At 39.1% G+C, this 26,387-nt stretch overlaps 1 pseudogene; it reads left to right on the forward strand.

The window, feature by feature from the left end:
* The first annotated feature begins 15,877 nt into the window (after positions 1-15,877).
* LOC145798246 (putative glycosyltransferase At3g07620) overlaps positions 15,878-26,387 on the forward strand; it is a 46,850-nt pseudogene continuing 36,340 nt past the window's right edge.

Genomic DNA, 26,387 nt, shown 5'->3' on the forward strand with positions numbered 1-26,387 from the left:
GAGTATAGTGTATGAATGCCGTGAACAGTATATCAGAACAGAATACAGTGTGTGAGTATAGTGTATGAATGCCGTGAACAGTATATCAGAACAGAATACAATGTATGAGTACAGTGTATGAGTACAGTGTATGAGTGCTGTGAGCAGTATATTGGTACAGAATACAGTGTGTGAGTGCAGTGTATGAAGGCTGTAATGAACGCTGTGAACAGTATGCGGGTTACAATGTATCAACGCCGTGAGGGCCGTGTATCAAGTGCTGTGTTGATAATGCGATACGTCAGATTATGTAGGGTTTGAGATTATAGTCGAAAGAACTTACTGGGATACTGTAAATAGCCAGCAGGTCGAGGCTCCGCTGTAGCATCCCCATCACGCAGGCAGTCAACTCCAAGGACTGGCGCGTATACTCGGCAGAAGCCTGCAAGGGTATTAGAGATATCGGTATTCGGCGGAACATGAAGAGAAATGAAATGACTTTACATGATGCAAAATGTAGTTATACATACCGGGGGCAAGCCGTGGAATCTGACTAGCTCATGATCAGCCGGAGGGGGAGTAATGGGAATCTGGTAAGTCTCCACCCTGCCCTTGGCAGGTCATCATCGTAGGTAAAGCTGGCCACTCGCCTCTCTGCTCTCTCCGAGATCCGCTCCTGTCGCAAGCCCGAGCCGCCCTCTGTACTCCTACTCCGACCGCTGGTGTCGCAGGCCTCTCCCTTTCAGCTCGGCGAGGACCGGTCAGAGGTGGCATCAAATAGGCCTCGATATACTCAGTGTAGTCGTCCTCGCCTCTGAATCCCTCGGAGTCCCAGCCGATCGTGTAGTCTATCATCTCCTCCAGAGTGTACATCTCTGTCTGCTTCATGGTTGTAAAAGGCAGCTCCGGAACTGTCTGCTCTGGCATGCCTAAGGTCTGCCACAAGAAGCGCTTGCCCAGGTACCAGGCGCGGTAGACAAGGCCCTCTAGCAAAACTCTGAATCAGGCCGTCTCTCAGGCACCAGCATACCGGTCCCAAACTGCGTCAGGCAATGGAGCCCAAGCCTGCCAGGTAATCTGCAAATACAATACAGTTTGTTACCTACTGATATTGAAAGAGCAATGTAAAGCGGAGCTTAAATGAACTGTAATGTTTGACATACCTCGGCTGCGGTGACAGTATCGAAATAGCGGCGAAAGAACATGAAAGACTCCCGCGGCCTCCGCTCACATCTCACGTCGAAGCAATGAGAGAACGGGACACCAAGGGGAATCTCCTCGTCTAGCATAGGGGCAAGCCTCGGGAAGTAGGCATACACCCACAACTGTACAGTGTGACAGAACAAATATGAGCATGCTTATCAGATAAAGCGGTATACAGATAAAGAAGTATGCAGACAAAGCAGAAAGCGGTATGTGCAATGTATTGTGCAGAGTGTACAGTGTGTGCAGTGTACAGAGAATGTGAAATAGAACTGGGAAAACAGAAAAGGGAATATGTACCGCCCAAGCTCGCCAGTAGCCTCCGAGCAACAGTCCGCTGAGGTGGGAGGACGAACTCATGTAGCCATAGAGAGTGGCCAAGCCTACGCCACCCCAGTCATAGCGACGGATCTGTGTCACATCCACCGGTGCGCTCAGCAGGTAGAGGGCGACGGTGTTCGCCCAGTCAGGGAAAAGGGTCGCCCCTAGCAAAAACATGATAAAGCCACGAGCATACTGCTCTTCCTCCTCCTAGGTAGTAGGCACCTGGATCCGAAATTGGTCCTCGAACCATGAGTATCACACAAACCCTGCCCAAGCGAGAGGTGGCCGAGCGCCGAGCAGGTACATCTGAGTGGCGTCCCACTCGTCCATGTTTGTATCAAAGGGGATCAGATCCCCCCCACTCCGATGCCTGTGAGCATGGAGAAGTCAAAAGGAGTCATCGTCATCTCCCCAGTGGCAGAAAGGTGGAAAGAGCCGGTGGTGTCCCACCATCTCTCCACCAGAGCAGCAAGGCGGGGCCTACTCGCAGTAAGGCGCGAGAGTCCCATGCAAAAAGTCCCAAAGCCAGCTTGGTCAACGATGCGACGAACTGCGTCAGGTAGCTCCATGTACCAACCTCTGGCGGTAGTGTTCCCATACGCCCGGAAGGCATGGGAATCTCCCTATGATCAAAATAAACAGTTGCGAAGCAGTGTTACAAATACAGTGTTGAATACACTCAGAATTGATGAGAATATAGCGTGTGTACACGTGTTCAAATTCAAACAGATATCGGGTGTGGGTGTGCTCGCAGTGAACTACAACATGTGATGTATCAGTGTGCTTGAGTGGTTTAGTTGGGAATACAGCGTGTGTACACGTGTTCAGATTCAAACAGATATCGAGTGCGGGTGTGCTCGCAATAAACTACAGCATCTGATGTGTCAGTGTGTTTGAGTGGTTTAGTGAAAAATACAGCGTATGTACACGTGTTCAGATTCAAACAAATATCGGGTGCAGGTGTGCTCGCAATCAAATATAGCATGTAATGTACTAGTGGGCATGAGTTAAGCAGTTAAAGAACATCATCAACTATTGCAGTTATGTATTCTACTTTGTGGAAAATGAAACGCAGAAGAGTGTACCTCGGAGGCGCCGAAGGACAGATGTGACTCTGGCTCGCGCAGTAGAAGCTCTGGTGCCACACCCCTCGCAAAGCTGCTGAAGTGGCGGATGCCGTCGGGAGGCAACACATGTATCGATGGCCGGTAGGCCGCCGGATCGAACGGCCGGATATAAAGAGGTAAGAGCTCAACCTCGGGATCCACATCCATCTCCGGGGGAGCCCTGCCCTATGGGAGATCGTCTGCCATGACGAGAATGGTGTGAAAATGGCCAGAAGTGCGAAAACCGGGCAAGAATGCGAAAAGTCAAATGAAAAAACAATCCCGAGAGGATGAAGGGAGAAAATGTCGAAGTGCGGAAAAGGGCACGAAGACCGAGGGAAACTTGGGAGAAACAAACCTTAGGTGATAAAAATCAAGAAAACTACACCGAAATCAAGTTTTGTTCGGTTCAAAATGTGTGAAATCGGAAGGATTTTGCGAATCAAACAACGAAATGGGCCCGAAAACCAAGAAAAAACGGGGACCGAGAGGAGGAAAATCACCTAGAGAGAAGGGGGGAAAGTTTTCGAGCTAGGGCAAAGTGAAAATATGAGGTTTAGAACCTCATATTTAAAGACCCGTGGCCAATTGACAAAACTGTCCCGATACAGGCATTTTTGGCCGGTCGGCCAAATATTTGGCCCATGACCTTTTTCTGTGGCCGGGGGATGGCCGGTGATCTTCTCCGGTGGCCGGTGAACCTCCTACACCCTTGTTTGGGTCATTGATGTGGTTTGGGACCCTCTTTGCTCAACACAGTGCAAGAAAGTGCTTTTTGAAGCTTAACTGGCCTCCGTGTTGACCTCGAGCCGTGTCTTCTATGTGCGACACTTGATACGTACGAGGTGTATCCTTTTTTGTCTCTTGCGAGATTCGGAATTTGCTTTACAACGTTTTGTCGTGCTTATAATGAGTGTGCGTTGGTTATACGTCATTTCGCTCTCGCATTGTCATGCGTGCAATACATGCATACATTACGTCACGTGCATTGTTATGCACATCCTTTATCTCGCATTGTCATGCGCACCTCACAATGCATTGTTATGCGTTTTCCTTACTATGCATTGTCATGCGTTTCCTTACTTGCATTGTCATGCATTTTCCTTATGACGCATCGTCATGCGTACCTTACATGCATTGTCATGCATTTTAAAAGGAAAACGTGCGTAATCGCACATTTTAGTTCATTTGCATTGTCATGCATTTCAAGAAACATGCGTAATCATGCGTTCGAGTTCATTGGCATTGTCATGCATTTCAAAAGGACAATGTGCGTTGTCGCGCATTTTAGTTCATTTGCATTGTCATGCATTCAAGAAACATGCGTTGTCGCGCATTCGAGTTCATCTACATTGTCATGCATTTCAAAAAAAAAAAAAAAAACAAACGTGCGTTGTCACACATTTAAGGTCATTTGCATTGCCATTCATTTCAAGAGACGTGCGTTGTCACGCATTTTGAATTCATTTGCATTGTCGTGCATCCCAATAGTATGCATTGTCATGCATTTCAATAAGTCATGCATTGTCATACACTTCAATTACACGCATTGTCATGCATCTTTCATCTACATTTCAGTTCATGCATTGTCATGCATTCTCTTTCATGCATTGTCATGCGTGTCTCATTTTGCATTGTAATGCATCTCCATATCGCGCATTGTCATGCATTTCAGTACATGCATTATCATGCATTCCCTTATCACGCATTGTTATGCATTACATGCATTGTCATACACTTCAATTACATGCATTGTCATGCATTTCAATCTATGCATTGTCATACGTGTCTCATTTCGCATTGTCATGCATCTCAAATTACACGCATTGTCATGTATTTCAATAAGTCATGCATTTCAATTACATGCATTGTCATGCAATTCATGCATTGTCGTGCGTGTCTCATTTCGCATTGTCACGCATTTCAATTACATGCATTGCCATGCATTTCAATCCATGCATTGTCATGCATTTCTCTCATCGTGCATTGTTATGCACACCGCATTTGCATTGTCATGCATTTCCTTATCATGCATTGTCATGCATCTCCTTACTTTGCATTGTTATGCATTTCAGTTCATGCATTGTCATGCATTCCCTTATCACGCCTTGTCACGCATTTCCTTATCATGCATTGTCATGCATTTCGGTACACGCATTGTCATACATTTCCCTACTTTGCATTGTCATGCATTTCAGTATATGCATTGTCATGCATTTTCTTACCTCGCATTGTCATACACGTTTCATTTGCATTGTTCCTGCTATACACATTGCATGCGTTTTCGCGCATGCTTTACTTATATATGTATATTTATGCTTCTTTACACATTGCATGCGTTTCCTCATGTGCTTTACTTATATGTGTTTATGCATCCCCCCCAGGTGGTTACACATTGTATGCGTTTTCGCGTGTACTTTACTTATATGTGTTCATACCTTGCTTGCTTTACACATTGCATGCATTTCCGCGTGTGCTTTACTTATATGTGTTTATGCATCCCCCCCAGGTGGTTACACATTGTATGCGTTTTCGCGTGTACTTTAATTATATGTGTTCATACCTTGCTTGCTTTACACATTGCATGCGTTTCCGCGTGTGCTTTACTTATATGTGTTTATGCATCCCCCCCAGGTGGTTACACATTGTATGCGTTTTCACGTGTACTTTACTTATATGTGTTCATACCTTGCTTGCTTTATACATTGCATGCGTTTCCGTGTGTGCTTTACTTATATGTGTTCATGCATATTTTCAGGAGGTTACGCATTGCTTGCGTTAGCGCGCATGCTTTACTTACATGTGTTCATTCCTGCCATACACATTGCTCACGTTGTCGCGTGTGCTTTACTTATATGTGTTCAAGTTCTTTTATTTTCACACATTGTACATGTTGTCACATGTGCTTTACTTACATGTGTACATTTTATTCCTTACTTTACACATTGCATGCGTTGTCACGCATGCTTTACTTACATGTGTTCATACTTATCTTCACAATTTCCTCACACATTGTACATGTTGTCGCATGTGCTTTACTTACATGTGTATACTTTTCTTCACCTTCACACATTGTACACGTTGTCGCGTGTACTTTACTTATATGTGTTTGTGCCTTCGTAGCATTGTTATGCTTGTTTCAAATCGCATAGTTATGCACACACCCGGGTTGCGTTGTTATGTACCCCTTCCACCCGCATTGTCATGCACCCTCTCACTTGCGTTGTCACGCACTTTTCACTTGCGTTGCTATACATGTATTTAACGATATTGTACCTGTTAAGTTCTCTTTCTTTTTCAGGCACGATGTTGTATGTACGGTTCATTTGAGGCTGGCACGACCAGACGAACCAGACAGGAACGATATTGTATGTACGGTTTATTTGAAGCTGGCACGACTAGGTGAACCGCACAAGTATTGTATTCACCACGTCAAACGTAGCAAGAATTACATAATTCTCTTACATCCTTTCTACATTGTAATGTAGTTTGATTTTTGGTTTGCTTAAAACTGTTGCATTTATTGTGTGTATTTGCTTCGTTACAGCTCTCTTTGCATGATCATAAGTTATGTTCGGCACCATGCATTGTACCTGCATTTTGCCCCTGCCTTCGGGCCCATATCTTGTTATCTTGCATGCTTATCTAAGTCTTCGGCCTTGTCAAAAATGGGTCGTCTCTGGGCTTTGACATTCACTCCCATCATTGTTATGACTTTCGAGTTCTGTCAAAGAGGGGCAACTGTAGACACCCCATTTTTGACCGTCCTCAAGACTTGGACGTCATCGTTTGAACACTCGATGATCATCCATGTTTGTGTTCGTCTTGAGTTCTCGGAGGTTTCGATCACGCGTCTTGCCTCAAGACCTATCAACTTGTTTACTTTGTGCTTGGTTGTATACCAAATACTTGTGCTTTTGCTTCTAAGGGCAGAGGGTGGCTTGTTGGCCATCCCTACACTCCACTGGCCAAGGCTTGATGCCACGGGCCCCCTTTTATAGCCATCGGCCAAAGGTTGTGGCCGGTCAGCACCTTTTGTGGTCGGTCGGCCACCTTTTTTGGTCAATTGGCCATTTTGGGTGGTCGACCCCCTTCCATCTGCTTTTGGCAGATATTTTATGCCAGCTGTCACAGCTGGCATCCACTTTTCACCCCCTCCATACACGTGTATGGAGGGATTTGTCTCTTGCTTAGCTTGTTTTGGAAGCTTTGCAAGATTGGAATTCTATAAAAGAGGGAGCTTCTCCTCCCTCCAAAAGGGTTCCAGATTTCCAGAATTAGGGTTAGCGAATTTTGTATCTATCTATCTCTATTTCCTTCTTTTTGCCTTTGAGTGTGTGTAATAGTGTTCTAAAGGTGATTTTGTTCTTAGTTTTGCACTAAGACACCTAGTGTTACCCCATACCTTGGAGTTGAGGTCCCTTGAGGCTGATCTTGGGGTTCTTAGGTTGATTTAAACTCAGAAAAAGTGTTGGAGTGGTGTTCTGGAAGAAAGTCAACAAGGGTGAGAAACTTACCCTTTTATTCCCCATTTTTGCACAAACTTTTAACCTACCTTGCATCTGTTTTTAAGCTTAGTGTATAACTGATAAAAGTTCTGTTTTTGCATGCTTTTGAAGTTTGTTTAAGATCACTTTTGTGTTTAGGGTTGTTTACCCCCTCTTAGGCCTGGTTTGGCCTCATTTTTGTGCTTTTTTTTTTTGTGAGTTCCGGGACCACCTTGTATTGGCCTTCTCACCACTGAAATCCAGAGGCATTTCAGTGGTGGGGATGGTGTTTTGAGGTCCTAAGAAGGAGAGGGCCATCCCCTCTCCTTATTGTCTTTAATACTTGTCATATTTGCCTCATGTGTGAGTACCTTGTTTAAGTTCATGTTGGCCATGTCTTAGTTGATATTTGGTGTTATTTTTCCATGATTTACCTCTGTCCAAAGTTGGTTTAGACGTGCCATACATGCTATGTGTACTTGTCTTGTAATCCCTTGATTTTCCCTTAACATGCACCTAGCATTTATACCACTATGCTTACTTGTTTTGGCTTGACTCCTTGAAGTTTTTATGCATGTTTTGGCATGCTTTAGGTCGGATTTTGGTTGTTTGGGCCATCCATGGCTTGCCTTGTATAGCTACCATGCAACCTAGCTTGCATGCTTTGAGTGTTGGCTCCTCTACCATGCTCTATTTGCATCATTTCAGTGGTTTGGCACCATTAGTTATGATATTTCAATCCTTGTTTCATGCTCACATGCTTACATCTTATCACTCCTTTAATGCTTTAAAAGATTGGTGTTTTATGCTCCATGATTGGGTCATTGTGCATGCCTTTAGACTTAGGCCATTTAGATGCCATCTAAGTGGGTTTTTGGGCTCATCTTAGCATGCCATATCTCTGGTTTTGGTCGCCTAAATCATGCCATGTTTGGTTGTCTTAGGTGTAGTGTAACACCTCTTTGGTGGCCCTGTATGCCTCATGCCTTGCCCCTTTTGTTTTAGCTTATTTTAGCTTTGGCCATTGCATGTTTTAGGCTTACTTTGGCATGATTTGGAACTGCTTTGGTCCACTTTGGTCATTTGCTTCATGTGTCACATGATCATGGTTTGAGCCTTTGGGCTAGTTTCAAGCTTTTTGTGCACGACTTGTTTGCATTATTAGGTTGATTTGGCATCATCCTTTGCATGTTTTCAGAGCATTAAAATGCTTGCCATATGTCCATTTTTGTCCCTTTTAAGTGTCCTTAAAAGTTGCCCTTTTATGCTTAAGTGTTGGACCATTATACATGCATGTTTGTATGTGACTTTGTCCCTTATCCCTTAGCATATTGGCCGCTGATTTGGACCTATTTGAGAATTGTCCATATTGGTTTAAGACCATCCTCGCATGTTGTCGCATGCATGTCTTGCATGTTGTCTCATGCTTGCTCAATTTTACCTTTTGTTGCATGCCATGTATGGTTGCATTGTTTAGGTCATAAGCTTATTGACATGTTGTCCATGTTGCATCTTGCATGCTTGCATGCTTAAGTTGCATTTTGCATGCTTGTTAGCTTGCATCTTGTCATATGCTTGATATGTTGTCACATATTATTGTATGCTTGTCTAGGTTGCATTGCATTTGGCATGCTCGTCGCCTTAACATGATCATGTTGCATTAGTCTTGCTTGCATGCATGCATCTCTTGCCTCTTGAATCAAACATGATAGAGGTTGGAGGCCTCTTATTTGTCTTGTGTGCATTTCATTTGACATTGAAATTGCACACTTGGCCTCTTTGGCCATCATGCATCGAAACGCGTGATTGATGGCCCAAGGGTCGAGAACCACACTCCTTTGAGTTCATAACATGATAAGGAGGGTGTTTGTGCATATATTGCATTGTAAATGCTTTGCCATGCTCTGTCTGTCCTCTGCTGCTGTCAACCAGTCTTCTGCAGGAGGAGATGGCCAGTCGACAACTTCCAGTGCTGGCTGACTACCAAAATAGTGCTGGTGATCTAATTTTTGGTCGATGACCATAATTCCTTGGCCAGTGGTGTTTCCTCTTGGTCGGTGACCTCCCACAGTGCTTAGGGAGTAGTCCAAAAGTAACCTTGAGACTTGTGCAGTCCTCAGAGGTGCAGAGCAGTGTAAACAGAGGCAACATGAGCATGGCGGTGGATTTCCGAGCGAAGCGAAGCGTGCATGCATTCTTCCCGAGGCTGTTTTACTGCTTTCAGTAATTTAATTAATTTGCTTAATTAATTAAGGGTCTGTAATATTTAATTAGCTTGTTAGTTAATTAATTTGTATTATTCATTCGGACCCTCCGAGAGAGGGTAATTTTGTAATAAGCGTGCGTGTGTGTGATGCATGTCTTCCAACCACCATTTCTTTCTCCCTTTTACTTAACCGCTTATGATGGTTAGTTCTAGGGCATGTTTCAATTAGCATCCTTATGCTATGCATGTTTGCATCATTCATCTGTATTGCATGCACTGGGCTCGGCGCATCATACCTACTACATAGTATTTCAAAATTCCAAGTTGAATACGTGTATCGAGTTGTTGCATTTCACATGCCATCCTTAGATTAGCCGAGTCTATTCTAGTTGCATTTTGTATGCAATGCATTAGCCATCTTAACATAGCTTGGATAATACATTTGATTACTAACATGTTCCTTGTTTTGGCTCGGAGTACTAGCTAAGCGTTTATGCTTTAGCATACTGCATGCGTGTAAGTGTTGCCATGATAGCATGTTTACCATGAGGCTATGTGCTTATATGATATAACTGCCTGAATGCCTGTGGGTAAAGGTTGGGTTGCTTGAATTGGAATAATTCATCGAAACCCGTGTTTTAGTCTATTTGCGAATAGCAAATTTCAAACCATTTTCCAAAACAAGACGGACATGCGATGCTTTGTTCCAAATTAGGCGATCTAGTCTATACTTGTGTATTGTGCGCATCACATAGTAAATTCTAGCTAATTAACTGGAGTAAGAACACATATGTTTTCAAAACAAAATAGCATGCTTAGTACAGGCCGATCTTCGGATCGGGCAAGCGGGGGTGCTTATAGCTGACCTTTCCCAATCATACCCAAGTTCCCGAGCCGAGGCAACTTTGATGATAACGGACACGTGGCCTTAGGCAACGAGTCAGGGTTTCCTAAATTCCCCCAAAATAAATATTTAGGTGGTGACTCTGTATCTGGCAAAGCAACCCATGTTTGGCACTTCTTTCTAAAAATCTATTTTTCCAAAACGATTTGCTGGACTTGGACTCTTTGGTGATTTATCAATCTTGCATTGCACTTTGCGAGATCAGATTAAGAACCATGACATTTGAGTCTGAACTGTAGTGAGCCCAAATGAACAAAACGGGATTCCCTCCCGAAACGTTCGGGGACATCTACACCACTACTTCTCTTCACAATCTTTGTCGGACCTTTAAAATTTTACTCCATTTTATTTTATGATTAGGATTAGATTAATCACTAATTATCTATTAGCTTAGTTAATCACCCCATAATTTTAATTAATCTTTATCATAATTTAATTAATCATAACTAATCACAAGTCCCACATAATTTGATTAGTTTAATTGGCTTCAATTAAGGCCCAATTAATAATATATATATATATATATATATATTTTACCATTCTGAATCAGATTTTTAATCAAACTCTCAAAAGGCTCCAAATACTAAATTAAACTTATTGTCATCATCAAATTTTGATTTCTCAAATCATTTAGACCTTCAATTTCTAATTAGACTCAAATTTCTGTCAATAAATTACATATTCAAATTGGACACCCCATGAATAAATTTAATTTATAATAATCACAATTTTCAATCCTTATAGTTTAATTAATTTAATTAACTCCAATTCGAACCTAATTAATCAAATCTCAATTTTACCAAACTGAATCAATTATTTAATTAAACCCTTATATGGTCCGATACTCAAATTTAAAATAATTTAATTCGTCAATTTCACCTTCTTGAGCCACTTAAGCTTTTAATTTCTATTTCCGAAATAGCTCTTTTATAAGATTACATATGGATCAATACCAATATTGTTCATCAGTTCCACAATTAAATTAAAATAATAATTAATTAAAATCCAAATCACCTTGATTAATTTAAATATAAAATATTATATGTGGCAGTGTTGTCACAACTTCCCTTGATCTTTCATGATAGGGAGGTGGTTTTGAGAGTCTTATTTTGTTGTATTTATTGAACTTACACACTTTGGTTCATAGGCCATCATGCAATGAACTTGCATAGGTTGATGGTTTGTGAATCAGGTCTTATTACTCCTTTGAGTTGTTCAAATGATAAGGAGGGGTAAATTATGCAAACAAACCCTCGAGAATACATTGTCTCTGCTCTGTTTGCTCTTTGTTGCAACAGGAAAGTCCAATCATCAGTGGCCGGTAGGACACCTTCAGTGGATGGCAGGCCCTCTGTCGGCCACCAATGCAAAATCCAGCAGTGTACTTTTAAAGCAGAACATAGTTGGTCTGGAGGTGGAAATCAGTGGAAGTGTTCTACTGTGCAACAGATGCATTTGGCAGCAGAAATAGTGGCTTTTTCAGGTGAAAAGTTCATACATGCATGAGCATTCCTCGTTTCCCGAGGTGAAGTAATTAGAATAGCTAGGTTTGCCCTCTTTTCATGTTGTATTCATGTGACTAATTAGTTCAATTAGTTAGTTGATTTGTTGTAATAATTAGTTAGCTAGAATAGTTAATTAATTCGGTTTGTAATAATCAGTTAAGTAGTTTAGCTAAATTATTCATTTGTTGTTGCAATAGCTAGCTAGAATGGTTAGCTTCATTTGGGTTTGTGATAGTTAATTAATTAGCTTAGCTCTAATTAGTTAGCTAGTTTATTCATTCGGACCCTCGTATGTGGGGGTGCAATGTTATAATAATGTGTATGTCTTCCAACTCTACGTCTTTCTCCCTTTTATTTACTAGCTTATGATGGTTAGTTTAGGGTATCATGTTTTGTTTAGCATATCTCATGTTTGCATCCACTTGTATTGCATGCACTAAGGCTCGATTCATCATTTTAACTTGCATTGTTAGTTTAACATTTTTTTGAATATGTGTTTAGACCGCATGCCGTCAAATTGATTCACATGCCATATTAGTAGTCGAGCCTAGTAATTGCATATCGCATGTGTTGCATTAGTCATATTGCCTAGTTAGGATCATGCATTTTTCTAACTTTATCTCTTTTGGCTTGGAGTGCTAGGTGAGCCTTTACTCGCTTTAGCATATCGTATGTGTGTGATTGTTGACCATATCAGCATGCTTGCCACGAGGCTGAATGCTTAATTGCTATAAGTGCTTGAATGTCTGTGGATGAAGGCTAGTTACTTGAATTGAAATAATTTGAAAAATGTTCATATGCGATCACTTTTTCAAGTGGTACATAGTCAAAACAAACATGAATCAAGTGTTCTAATTCTTGCAAGTTAGTCTATACTTTTGTGTGCGCATCACATAGTAATGCTAGCCTAAATAAATCGGAACAAGAGCATATAATGTAGATAAGATTCATATCATGATTAGTAGAGGCCAATTTTCGATTGGGCGAGTAGGGTGCTCAATTCATGACTTTCCTCTCTCGTACCTAAGTTCCCGAACCGAGACAATCTTGGTGATGACGGACACGTGGCCTTTGGCATGAGTCATGAGTTTCCTAAATTTTCCAAAAAATATTTAGGTTGCGACTCTATATCTGGCAAAGCAGTCCAAAAGATTTGCCAGATTTGGGCTCTTTGGTGATTATCTATTTCAAATTGCACTTGTGAGATCAGATTCAGAACTGCGGGAGTCCGATACTGTAGAGCTTATTCGTCTTCTGAAAGGGGACACAAAAAGTTGAGCTACAGTGGTAGACGAGGAATTGAAGTTGCCTCATATCAAAGAGCTTTTACCGAAGAAGGGTCCCGAGGGCCCTAATTATTGTGTTTTCCACTGATCACTAGGACATCCTACAGAAAAGTGTTGAACACTTAAGAAGATCTTTAAAAAGAAAGTTGAAGTAGATGAGCTAAAGCTCAAACGATAGGGGCTCTAGGATATCCTAGAAAACATGGATATGATGGCGTATGATAGACCAATAATTAAAACAATTGAAAACTCAAAGGATGAGGAACACTTCCTCGAAGACGCCTTTAAGCCAGAAGATGAAGAGCACTCATTCGAAGACACCTTTGAGTCAGAAGGCGAGGAAGTTTCTTATAGTGAACCTTTCAATCCAGAAGGAAGACTTGGTTACGAAGAATCCTTCAATCCAAGAAGAAAACATCATGTTTGTATGCCATCCTACTTCAATGAGACTGAGGAGTTGGTCAACTATGAGCCGTCGAGGATAGAGAATGATCCAGATCACTATGCAAATACTCTCCAAGATAACATCAAGTTCAAACAGTTCTTCAATCAGCTTAGGCGTTCTATGGAAGTGAGAACTGAAATTACCAAGTCCATTATCAACATTGCCGAGGCACACCATGAGGGAGGTGTGACAGTTAAGGGATCTATTCCAAGGAAAGCAAGGGAGCAGACTAGTGCTATAATCTTTTCTGAGGCAGACTGAAAATACCCTTTTCCACACAACCGACCACTCAATGTGATCTCTTACATCAATGAGGTTGAGCTCAAGAGGGCTTTGCTAGATAGCGGAGCTTCCATTAGTATTATGACCCGGCAACTCTAGAGAAGGCCAGGATTTCCAAAAACCACATCGTGAAACAACCAGTGGTCTTCACGGGTTTCAGAGGAGAAGAGAGAGTTACTCTGCGGTATGTGACAATTGATTGGGTCGTAGGGGAGATTCGCTCGGCCGCTAGATTTCATATTATTGACTTTGAGACAAACTATCATATTATCTTGGGGAGGACTTTGATGCACAAGTATGGTGTCAGGCCGTCAAGTTATCATCAGTGTGTCAAAGTTAAGTGGGGAAATGAGACCGTGAGTATAGAAGCTTCAGAAAGACTTTTTGGTACATGCGAGCCTTGTTACTTGAATGACAAGCCGAAGGTCGAGTCAAGCAAATGGCCATTGTCCCAACTTTCCTCTTTGCCCAAAAGCTCTCTTATCCCTCAGAAGATGATGAACGTCTGAGAGGGAGGCAAAATAGTGTACTACTTATGAAGGTGTGGGGGGTCAGTGTCTCCCATAGTTGGCCCCGAGTTGAAGGAAGAACCTCCCGGTGATGGCATAATGTTAAAGCTCGAAATGGCTCCAGAAATGTATGCAAGATAGACCGAAACCATAACCCGAGCAACTGGTAAAAGCTTTCCAAATGACCTTGCACCTTTAAAGGCAAAGGTTGACATTTCGTAGAAAATTTATCTATGACATTTATAATTTGTATTTACGGCATTGTCCAAGAAATTCTATCTCTCTTATGTTATGAAGAAATTTATTTCCTCCATATTGCGTATCTCCATTAGTTTCTCTGTATTGTGTATCTTCATTGTGTTATGTTACTTGAGACAGTTTTCAATTTTTTTCACCCTTTGATGAAGAAGGAGGAGTAATAGACTCGATTGCCAACCAAAAAGGATCATTCTTGTTGAAGTAGAGTGTGTGCTCCCACTCAGACTATCGAAGAACAAGCCTCGCTTCCATCAGTGCAAGCTTCAAGTTTCTTTCTTACTGAAGTAGTGTGTATGCTTCCACTTAAACTTCCGAAGAACAGCCCTTGAGACTCAGTTGCCTGTTAGAAGGGATCTTTCTTGGCAAAGTAGCATGTGTTCTATTATTCGAACTCATGAGGGACAGCCTTGCTTCCATTCAGACTTTAGAGGGACATCTTTTGCTTTCATTAGTGTGGGTTTGGACTTCCGAGAGACAACGCTTCCTTCCTTTTGGACTTCCGAGGGACAACCCTTATTTCCATCAGTGCGAGCTTCGAGGATCTTTACTTGTTGAAGTAGAGTGTGTGCTCCCACTCAAACTTTTGAAAGACAAACCTCGCTCCCATCAGTGCGAGCTTCAAGGATCTTTCTTATTGAAGTAGAGTGTGTGCTCCCACTTGGACTTTCTAAGAACAGCCCTCGAGACTCGGTTACCTGTCAGAAGGGATTTTTTTTGCCGAAGTAGGGTGTATGCTACTATTTAGACTCCTGAGGGACAACCTTGCTTCTGTTCGAACTTCTGAGAGACATCCCTTGTTATCATTAGTGTAGGTTCTGAGGGCCCCGGGGTCTTGGATTTGGCGCAAGAATTCATTTGCCTGAAATATTAAAGCCGACAAACGAGATAAATAATATCGAGTTTAGATTAAGATTCAAGCGTTACCGAAATAGAGGCGACATCAACAATAGTCAGTTCTTCTCAAGCTGACATAAAGCTACAAAGTTCAAATCATGATTACATTCTCTCTCAACACCAATTCTTTATTTTCAACATCAAGCCTCTATGTATGTCAAGATTATCAGCACAGGTTCAAGATTCAATAGCATGGATTTCAAGACAACAAAACCCGAATTTCTTCGATGGAATTAGCAAGATTCAGCATAGTTCTCATTTTTTTTCAAGGGTTATCTTCTCAGATTAGCTTAAGAACAGTGAGGCCACAAGCTTTCTTTATAGAGATATTTAACAATGAAGATTCAAGGGTTACACTATCAAAAAAAAAACTTCAGCTATCTCAAGTTCAAAATTGGTATACAACAATGCCTACAAATCTCAAAAGCCCAAATCAAACTTCTAGCAAGGCCCACAAATTTGGATTTTGTCAAAACAAGAGGTTCGAGAATGGCGATGGCAAAAGCCAGTGACGACTCAGGTCACAGTGTTGGCGTGTCCGGAGCTGATGTAACCAACAAACAAAGGCGCAACGAAGGTTAGTAGAGCAGGTTGCGACGACTGCTGCAGTACCTGGGGTTGCTGTGGTACCTGGACTGAAATGAAACACCGATGGCAAGTAAGGCTAGCGTCGGTATGGAGCTTCTCAGTAATTATATAAACTAGAGATGACAATCTAAAACCGACCCGACAGGGACCCGAACCCCTGACCCTGAATTAAGCGGTTATTCCCCGAAAACTACTCCCAACAGGCCAGGGATGGTATTAAAAAATGAACCCCCGATGATATTCGGGTCGGGGACAGAGATACATGTCGCAGCCCCGGACCCGACCCGGCCTGGCCCCGTCATCCACTCCTATTTAGCCCCGATGTAAGATTACTTTTTGTAATAACCCCGACCTTCGATTAATGCTAAACCATGATTATTTATGCCTAACAGTAATTTAGAAAGAATCCAGAATTAAATTGCATATGTATTGCGTTATCTTTGTGTTTTTATCTGTTTGCCATAAAATGATCTGTTCATGTTTCGACTTTGATCTGCGAATCGAAAGCCTTATCGGGGCCCGAGTTCGAAATTGATTAGTGTTTTAGACTAGTTAGAATATACATGATTTTATGGTATGCTTAATTGAAATGTGATTTAGAATGTTTAAATTAGATTAAATAGTGGTAAATTACATTAGTTGGCTTATTTACCAAAATGCCACTTGGTGGACCACTTTATTCAACTTTGTCTAGAGCTTGATTTTATGTCCTTTGCTCATCTTTGAGAGACCAAAACCGTTGGAGAGAGTGTGAGAGGAGAAGTTTGGTTTCATCTAGAGAATTACTTAGAGAACTTGAAGAATTAAAGAGTAGATTGCACAATTGAGCTTCCATTCTTGAAATTGAGGACTTGAGGTAGGAGACTCACCCTTTTAATTGCGAGTTTGAGTTGTTCTTGCATGATTCATGGTAAGGATAATGAGTTAAGGCATAAATTAGTTGAACATGTTGAATTGAGGCTTAAATCATACATGCATGTTCATATCTTAGCATTTGGAAGTGTTTTCATGGAAGTTCTTGCATGCAAGCCCATATTCTAGCCTTAGTCTATGAATTTATCCTATTCTTGAGCTTAATTTTGCTTTGGATCATGTTTTGAAGCATTAGAAGTCATGAGAATTCATGCATGTTACATTTAAGTTTTGTTCTTGAAATTTTATTTGAAATTGTGTTCAATTGACTCACTCTTGGGCTTTGATTTTACAAATTGATCTTTGAAACATCTTATACTATGTGTTTACAAGTGTTTTCCAGAAAATGGGCCCAAGAGGTTGAGTTTTGAGGTGTTGAATGCTTGGTTTGAGCTTGGGAGGAAAATATGGAAATTTTAGAATTTGGCTTCCTCGCTTGAGCGAAGGATTCCACGCTCAAGTGACCATCGTTTGTTCAGAGCTCCGCTCGAGCGAAGGAATGGTGGCTCGAGCGCAAATTGCAAGCTCTCAGGTTTTTGGTGCACGCAGACGCACGCTCGAGCGACGAGACCTACGCTCGAGCGAAGAGCTGTGTCTCACGCTCGAGCGAGCATCGAGCAGGCATCGAGCGTAAAATTTCAACATCCAGTACTTTTGCATTTTTACAGACCGCTCGAGCGACCCCTCTGTTTTGACAAGCTCGCTCGAGCGTGACCCATGTTTTCAGCAAGTTTTGAAAAATGTTTTCCAAGGCATCTTTGCATCCTCATTCCATCCTAGGCATTCATAGGCCATGTTTAAGACTCTATAGTGAGGATTTAAGGTTATAAGCACACTAAGAACCAACAACGTAAGTTTTGTGCAATTAGAATGTGTGTTTCAAGTGTGTGTCCGTTATGTGTTATGTAGGTCACGTGCCGCGTGTCGTGTGATCAACCTGCTCCGTCTGTCTATTTCAAGGCCAACTATGAGTAATAATTTAGTAAAGTTATGTTCAAACTATATCTATTTTCTGTGTGATAAAACAAGATCTGTTTTCCAAAATGATATGTTCTGTACAATGAATGATTGTTTAATTTCTGATATGTATTCGTGACATCCTTAGCATCATGTGATATGTGTTGGCTGTTACCCGGTATCGGAGGTTCCTTTATGGAACTTATTTCTGTCTGCACTCTGTTACCCGTATCGGAGGCCCTGTCACGGGGGCTCAGCTTCTGTTCTGTTACCCTGATTTGGAGGTTCCTTTATGGAACTGGTTATTCATAACCTCACGTGTATACGTTCTATTCTGTTCTGTTCTGTTGATGCTAATGGATGTATCACGTAAACTTAATCATGACTTATGATTTCTATCTGTATATGAGCTGGACAAATGTTGAATTTGATACAAATCTGAATTATGTTTTCTAAATCTGTACGAACTCATTCATTGAAACCCTTTACTCTATTATTATTCACTGGGCTTTCGCTCACAGTTTATATTATGTATGTAGGTGAGCCGGCACACGACCAGGGCCAGAGTTGACGGCTTTCTGTTCTGTTTTTGTCAGCCAACTGTTGTGCCTCCCTAGGAGGTTCCGAACGAAGCCTAATGCCATGGCTGTTTTTGTATTCATACTAGTCTTTGTGTATGCTCTGTAACGTCAGGTCTTGGGAAGCCCATTTTGTAAATATTGTGTATCTGGACTGGCATGTTTATGTATGTATATAAATAAGTTTTGAAACGTTCCGTCCCATGTACGTTATCACAGCTCATTGGACCTTGTCTATTTTGTATTATTGCTTCCGCAGCCCCTTATTATTTGCTAATCTGTTCAAAAGCCTTTGGTAATCTACGAATTACTGGCCGGTTACGGTGCTAAACCTATAGGGGCGGGTTTGGGTCGTGACACTTTTATGCCCTGTTATATATATATATATATATATATGTGTGTGTGTGTGTGTGTGTGTATAGGGTTTGGTTGATTGATACACTACTCTTTCTCTCTCACTCTCACATAATACAACGTTGCTCTCTCTCTCTCTCTCTCTCACTCTCACACAATGACTGTCGCCGCTTGTCCCTCACTGTCGCTCGTCCCTCACTACCACTCGTCCCTCACCGCCGATCCTCCCTCACCGTCGATCCTCCCTCACTGCCGCTGCTAATCGATCTAGGGATTTCAAAGGGTATCTCTCTCTCTCTTGCGTTAAACAAATCGATCTAAGGTTTACATACATACATATATGTATATATATATATATATATATCTGAGTGTATATATATCTGTTTCAACCTTCTTCTTTTTTTTCCTCTAAATTTACATATCTAGTTTATAGATATGATGAAGTGATTTTGTTTTATTATCATTTTTTTTTTTGCAAATCTGTTTGGGCTGAATCTGCTCTTCAATTTCAGATCTGCGTTTCAGCCTTCTTCTCTTTAATTTTTGATATATATTTTTTTTTAAGTTGTTGATGATGATTGTTGTTGAAAATTAATTAAATGGTTGATGATTGTTGCAAAACAGATTAAATTGTTGTTCTTGTGTTGTGTGTTAAACAAAGAAAAAAAAAATGCTCAGGGATATTTCGGGGTCGAGGAAACTTGATCCCTATTAGGGGGTGGGGGTGGGGGGAGTGATGGGTTCCCTGCTGGGGATTGGGGTGGGGACGGGGAGTACAATCCCCGGCCCCGCCCCACGCCATCCCGTTGCCATTCCTAATAGAAACAAAGCAGAGCACTGGTATATTGTTCCTGAAATATAAAAAAATAGTCATTTAGAGCCTATTTGGTAACTATTTCATTTTTAGTTTATATTTACAAAAATTTTAAAAACTGTCATAAAAATTTGTTTGATAATTTTTTTGGTTTATAAATGGTTAAATTCAAAAAAATGAGTTTACGTTGCTTTTTAAACAAAAATTTAAAATTTTGACTAACAATTTTTTGTTTTCAATTAATTTTTTTTATAATTATAATGTATATGATCCCATTGTCATAAATAACAAAAAATAAATATAAATATTTTAGGCCTGAACAAACGTATTTTTTAGTTTATGTTTTTAAATTTTTTCAAACATTTTGTTCAAACCAAACGCGTTTATAATTTATGTTTTTCTAAAAATAAACAAGAACTAATTTATAAAAAAAAAAATTTAAACATAAGCCAAAAATATAAACTTTACCAAATGCTACCTTATTGTTGAAGGTGATGGGTCTTCAATACTTTAGAGAGAGAAACAAAAATGGGTTTAGATTTTTGACTTCTCGGAACAAACAAAAATAAATAAATAAATAAATAAATAAATAATAAAAAGAGGAGGGATAAAGACGAGTGTTTTGTGCTTTGTTTGGAGAAAAAAGTTTGGTTAGTATGGTCTCTCAGATATTCTACAATATATATATATATATATATAAAGTGGGTCAAAATTATTGAGATTTTTTTATCTGTCTCCAAAAGGAAACTAGAATCAAAATAATAAAGAAAAGTTGTGTGGCCCAAGCAAGATATATTTTAGACCCTAAAAAAAATCAAGTTTTGATTTTCTTTGAAAAAAATCAAAGGGCACAAAAGTGTGTTTACCAAATATGGCATAAGGATAAAAAATAAAGATTCTTTCTTATCAATTTTAGTTGATAATCTTATCCATAAAAATTATGATGAGTCATCAATTTTATCTAAAAGCCATATGAGGACAAAATATTCTTGAGGGTGTGATGCGAAGCATGGTCGAAGAAGTGGAAATATGCATGTCCAAGAAATTCAAAATTTTCCATACATACAAGGGGCAAAATTTGAAAAAGGTTAACTTGAGCCCACTGATTAATTGGGCCCCATCGAAGCCCAATCGAAAAGCCTAAAAATTGGTGAGCTTGGAGAAATTATTGCCAAATAGGACAAATGAATTCTATTGAACGGACCCATAAGAAAGCCAACAAATTGAGCCGAGGAAGACCCATCAAGCATATATCTCTAAAGAGAGTCCAAGCCCATCTGAGGAGGCTCAAATCATACAGGCATCCGAGAAGGTTAATCGTTGTTTTCAGAAGAGATGAAACCCTCGGAGGAGATCCATTCTCCGAGGTATTGGCTTAGTCTTGAAAGGGTTCGGAACCACGAACCTAGAGACCTATTTGAGCTCGGACTCGAAAGGGTTCAGATCTCAGAACATAGAGATCCTAAGCACTTGGCTTCGAACGGATTCAGACGCAATCTAGAAGCCGCTCCATTAATGAGTCCTAAAACACTTGTGGACTCGAAGCTTTCCAGAATCTACGCATCAGAACCATGGACATGTTGGAGTCCAAACAAAGGATCCGATCCCGAGAACGGTGAGTGGAGATAAATTCTATAGTGATTCCGGTTTTGACCCGACACTTGTTGTATCCCGGACTCGAGTTTAATGGTTTTATATTGTTGGTCATATCTTGCTTCCCTTGTGTTTCTTTGAATTTAGCTATTGGATTGCTGTGGTTGTATTTGGAACAGGTTGGTTGGTTGGTTTTCAAACCTTTTGTTGCCCAGGATTTTGCTCATACGCTCACTTCTTGCGCTCGAGTGGGCTTTGTGAACTCTCAGTAGTTTTGCAGATCTACAAAACTACTAGGAGGATGTATTCTACGCTCGAGCGGTTATTCTTGGGCTCGAGCATTGTTCTGTTATCTGTAAAACTACTGGGAGTGTGCATTCTGCACTCGAGAATTACTTCTTACGCTCAAGCGGAACAACTTATTGTGTCTGACGCTCAAGCGTTAACTGTTGCATTCGAGCAAACTGTGCGTATATCAGTTCGCAACAATACCTTTTTACATCACTTTTTCATATCTTTTTCACTCTAAACCATAGATTAGGACCCTCTCTCTCTAAAACTCAATCTCTCTCTACATTTTCACCTAGATCCATTGGTTTCCCTACCCTAGTGTCTTGCGAAAAAGGTAGAGCATCTCAAGAGCTCCGTTTTGATCCAAATAGGTCTTGATTTAAGCATCTTTAAAGTTCCTCCACTTCTTCCTTGGTCTTCTAAGCTTGAGGTAGAGACTTTCTAAAATCTCCTATGATTTTTAACTTAATTATTTGCTGATTGTGTAAAGAATGTTAGGATTTTGAGGATTTTAGACAAACCTAGGGTTTTGATTTAAAATAAAATAAAAATAAAAAAATGTTTTCAAATGAAGGTATTGAAAATGGTTATAGGCATAGATATGAGGATATGTTGTGTTAAATTTGTTGATTTTGACACATGGGTTGGATTTAAGAGAAAATGGAGTTTTGCCCTAAAATGTTTCAAATAATTATTTTGTATAAATAATAAAATTGGTATTGGGAATATGAAATTAGATTAATGTGTATATGCATGGTGGAGTTAGATGTGCACTATCTCTCACCTATGGAAATTTGGATAATTTATCTGTTTTGAAGATTGTATATCTATTTAGAAATATCTGTTTTGGGCTATCGGTGGAGGATAGCTATGATTATTGTAAAAACTGCATAAGGATTATATGAATTGAAACTAATCTCTTAACTATTGTCATTGAATATGACTGTGTTTTAAATACATTGTATATGTATGATATTTAGGAGGAGAAATGGCATGTACTCCATGTTTGGGAGAAGAAATGGGATGGACTCCATTGAATTAAGATGGCCCGTGTATCCAGGGTGAAAGTCCCAAAAATTACGTGTATACATGGGTGTCGATTCTCGCGGACGAAATTTTCGTAAAATGGCAAATTGAAGTGTTTGTGTAATGGTTGTATTAATTAGAGAACCACTGAGTTATAGCCTCAGTTGGGTTGTCTGGATAATAATGAATTTGACTCATGAATTGAGGTGAAATGAATTGACTTGAAAAGAATTGAGATAAAATAAATTGAGATGTAGAATTCTGCATATTATGATTTTGTGGAATATGAATTATTTTATTTCAGGCATTGCATATGCACATTATACTTATATATTTGTTAAGATTCATATATTGTGTTAGATTGTTTCTACTGGGCTATGGCTCACTCTATTTGGGAAAAACCATTTTCAGGTACTGAACATATGTCTCTGCCAAGACAGTAGTTTGGGAAGATTTGGAGCAAGAGTTTTTTTTTTTTAATTGTATTTGCTTCGTATAGCCAATGGCTTAATTGTATTGAGTTAGACTCATTTTGTTGTAACCAAGCAGTGACTTGAAAAGATGTAAACCTTTAGAGCAGATGAATATTTGTTTAGCTTTCATTACTTTTCACTATTCATGACACATGCTGTAGATTCAGGATGAACGATTTATGAATGTATATCGCATGTGTCACCTATTTGTATATTACTCTGATTAATGGAAGCTTCTTATTGTATCTATATCACTTTGTACTAGTGTTGGAGTTGGCTTATTGTAATTATTTTTGAGGCGCTACAAATTCACTCTTCGGTTAAACTAGCCTATACCCGGGTCGAGGTGGCACGATTTAAGGGGTTCCTGAAGCTCAATAATATTTGCGACAAGACGTTCTCTTGAACTACCTCTAACCCTTCTGCATCAGGGTGTCCTCTGGGACTACCCCTGATCCTTTAAGATGATTGGGGATCATTGGTCAGGTGTGGTTAAAAAGAAGGGTTCACCGAGAGGTTGATTTCTTCTTTGGGGTTTTTCTCATCCTTAAAAATGTCACCTTCTTGGACAAGGTTGTTAGAAGGAATATTCCACATATGCCTTGTACATGGGCTCCATCCTACATCATGAGGTGCCTATAAATAGCACTTACCCATAACTTTACACGGGATGGATTTTGGAGAAACAACTCTTGTAAGATAACTAATTTTCCTTCTCCATTATCTACCTTGAGAGCAAACGTGAGAGATTCATTGGAGAGTCTTGCCATTATTCTCTCTAACTACTTTGCCTTCTTCTTTACCCAATCTCATGTCTCCATCATCTCTTTGCTATTGTATTCCTAGTTGTGACTGTTGAACAAGCCTCTCACCATTTCCAGAGAATTTGGGTTTTTTGGCGATCTTTGAATTTTTCGACAGGCCTTTGAATTTTCCGACAATATTCTTGAACCCTCTTATACATTGATAAAAAAACAGAGCATGAGCTTCAACGTTTTTGCATTTCTACTTATTAGTTTGATTCAACTATCAAATAAAATCAAGAATATTATCAATTTTTTCCAGTTTTAAAACTGGAAGCATTATCAGTTTTTTCATTTTTAAATTTTTTTTTTTCAGTTTTGCACATCAATGTTTAGAGCATCTCCAACGCTTAACTTCTTTTTTCATCAAATCTGATGAAAAAAATGACGATTTTTTCAATTTGATACAAGGCGCTCCAACGGTGAGCATCAAAGCAAAATTAGGGAGGTGGTCGACCGGGTGGTCGACCGGCCGGTTGACCAACCGGTTGACCGGTTTGGGCAATTTTTTTTTTTTTTTTTTTTTTACCTGTTTGAACCTTTTTTGACCGGTTTGAACCTAGTTATTTCAAAGGGAACCGGTTGACGGTCAACCGGCCGGGCAACCGATGTATCTCTTTCAACGGTCAGTAACAGTGATTTGGTAAAATTCGGAACTTGTTCTCAGTTTGATACTTTTTTTGCTGATTTCTCATTTTGATATTCATTTGATGCAACGGTTGGAGCATGGAAAAGTATATTTTTCATCAAAATTTAAATCTGATATCAATTTTGATTCACCGTTGGAGATGGTCTTAATCATTATACTCTTTTATAGACACAAAATTTTTAGTTTTGCACAAAAAAAAAATAATTCAGTTTTTTTCAATTTTTTTTTTAAAAAAATTAGTTTTTTTTTTTTTTTGCATATAATATATTTATTTTTTTTAGTCTTTCCAATTTGAAAGTTCATGTTTTAAAATTTTGAAAATCAAAATTAATATCAAATCATTATGTTTTTTTTTTATAGATAATCATAAATGATGAACAATCATTATTGAAAGGGTAATTCCGGCTATTAAAAATTTAATGAGACTTGAAGATCTAAAAAATCTTAGTTAAGACTTAATGGAAAATGTTTGGGACCCCATTTTGAGAAGACCCCTACCACCCCCACAATGATGTAAACCAATGATGTGTTTATATTTATATTTTTGTTTTTCTCTTTCTTACTTGGACTAATCACAAGTGAGTGGGGGTTGTGGGGGTAATGTTTTGTGGGGATTTGAATCATTACTGTAACTTAATATAGTATAAGTTCATAAATTAGAATTTGTGTAAATGTTCTATTTTTATATTGTATTTTTTTTTCATTTGAGAGTTTTTAAGGCCCCGTTTGTTTGGTTTTATAGGGAGTGGATTGGGATTACTAATCCCTTGGTATTACTAATGGGTTGTTTGTTTTGAGAGATGGGAAGGGGACTATTAATCCCTTGGTATTAGTAGTCCCCTTGGAAGGGGGATTGGTAAGGAGAAAATAGAGATGGTATTAGAAAAATAGTGAGGGGATTAGAAATTTTTATATATTTTTTATTTTTTATATATTGAGAATTTTTTTTAAAATATTAATGTTTAATTTTTTATATTTTTTTATTTATTTTATTATTTTATATAAAAATAATTTAACAATTCCTCAGTATTAATCTCCTCACTATCAATTCCTTCAGTAACAATCCCCTCACTATTAACCTCCTCACTATGAATCCCCTCCATTCTATCTCTGTAAACAAATGGGGCATACTTGTATGTTTTTGCTTTGAATCTGTGACGAATAATTTAGGTATTGTAAAAGTTTATTCAAAATTTTACAAATAAAATAAAATAAAATGTAGAGTATAAATCTAAAATTTATAAAATATGAGTCATATTTAAAATAAATCTTATCAGCGTATTTTAATTATAAATAAATTTTTTGATTTTTTTTTTTGGTTAGCACAATGACCTTTGCGTTGTGAATGACTACATTGTTTTCAATTGATTCTAACAACTGTTTAGTCAACGCAATTAATTTTAACCATTCCCTATGACTCAATTGCAACAGTGGTTATCTTGACTTGTGGAGAGTAATTTCTACCATTCCCTAGGACTAAAATGATACCCCACTTTGATCCTGACTTTTTGGTACATTACTAAAAATATAATATAATATTTCTATTAAGGTTTCGATTGTAATAATATTTTTTTGATTAATTTTTTATATTTTGTCAATTTAATTAGACAAAGATTAAAGGTAAAATGATTCATTTAAGAGAGATGAATCATTTTAAACAGAAAATAAATTATTTTTTTATTTAATTTCAGTCAAATTTTTAAATAATTCTTATTAATTATACTAAATTGACCTGAAGTAAAAAATTTAATAATAAAATTGATACAATTAAAATTAGAAATACTAAATTAATATACGAGAAACTAAGCATTCTGAAAAAAAATAAAAATTACTCAATAAAAAGTAGCTAGGGCCCACTAGGAAAAAAAAGAATAAATCTAAACCCCTTTCAGATGGTTCTGGAAGTTGAGTTTCTAAAAGATACATGTTCTAAAAGTGAAGGTCTCCGTGACAAAGTTAAG

Source organism: Camellia sinensis, chromosome 8 (assembly GCF_055761805.1).
Source record: "Camellia sinensis isolate YWXY chromosome 8, ASM5576180v1, whole genome shotgun sequence".
NCBI classification, from domain to species: domain Eukaryota; kingdom Viridiplantae; phylum Streptophyta; class Magnoliopsida; order Ericales; family Theaceae; genus Camellia; species Camellia sinensis.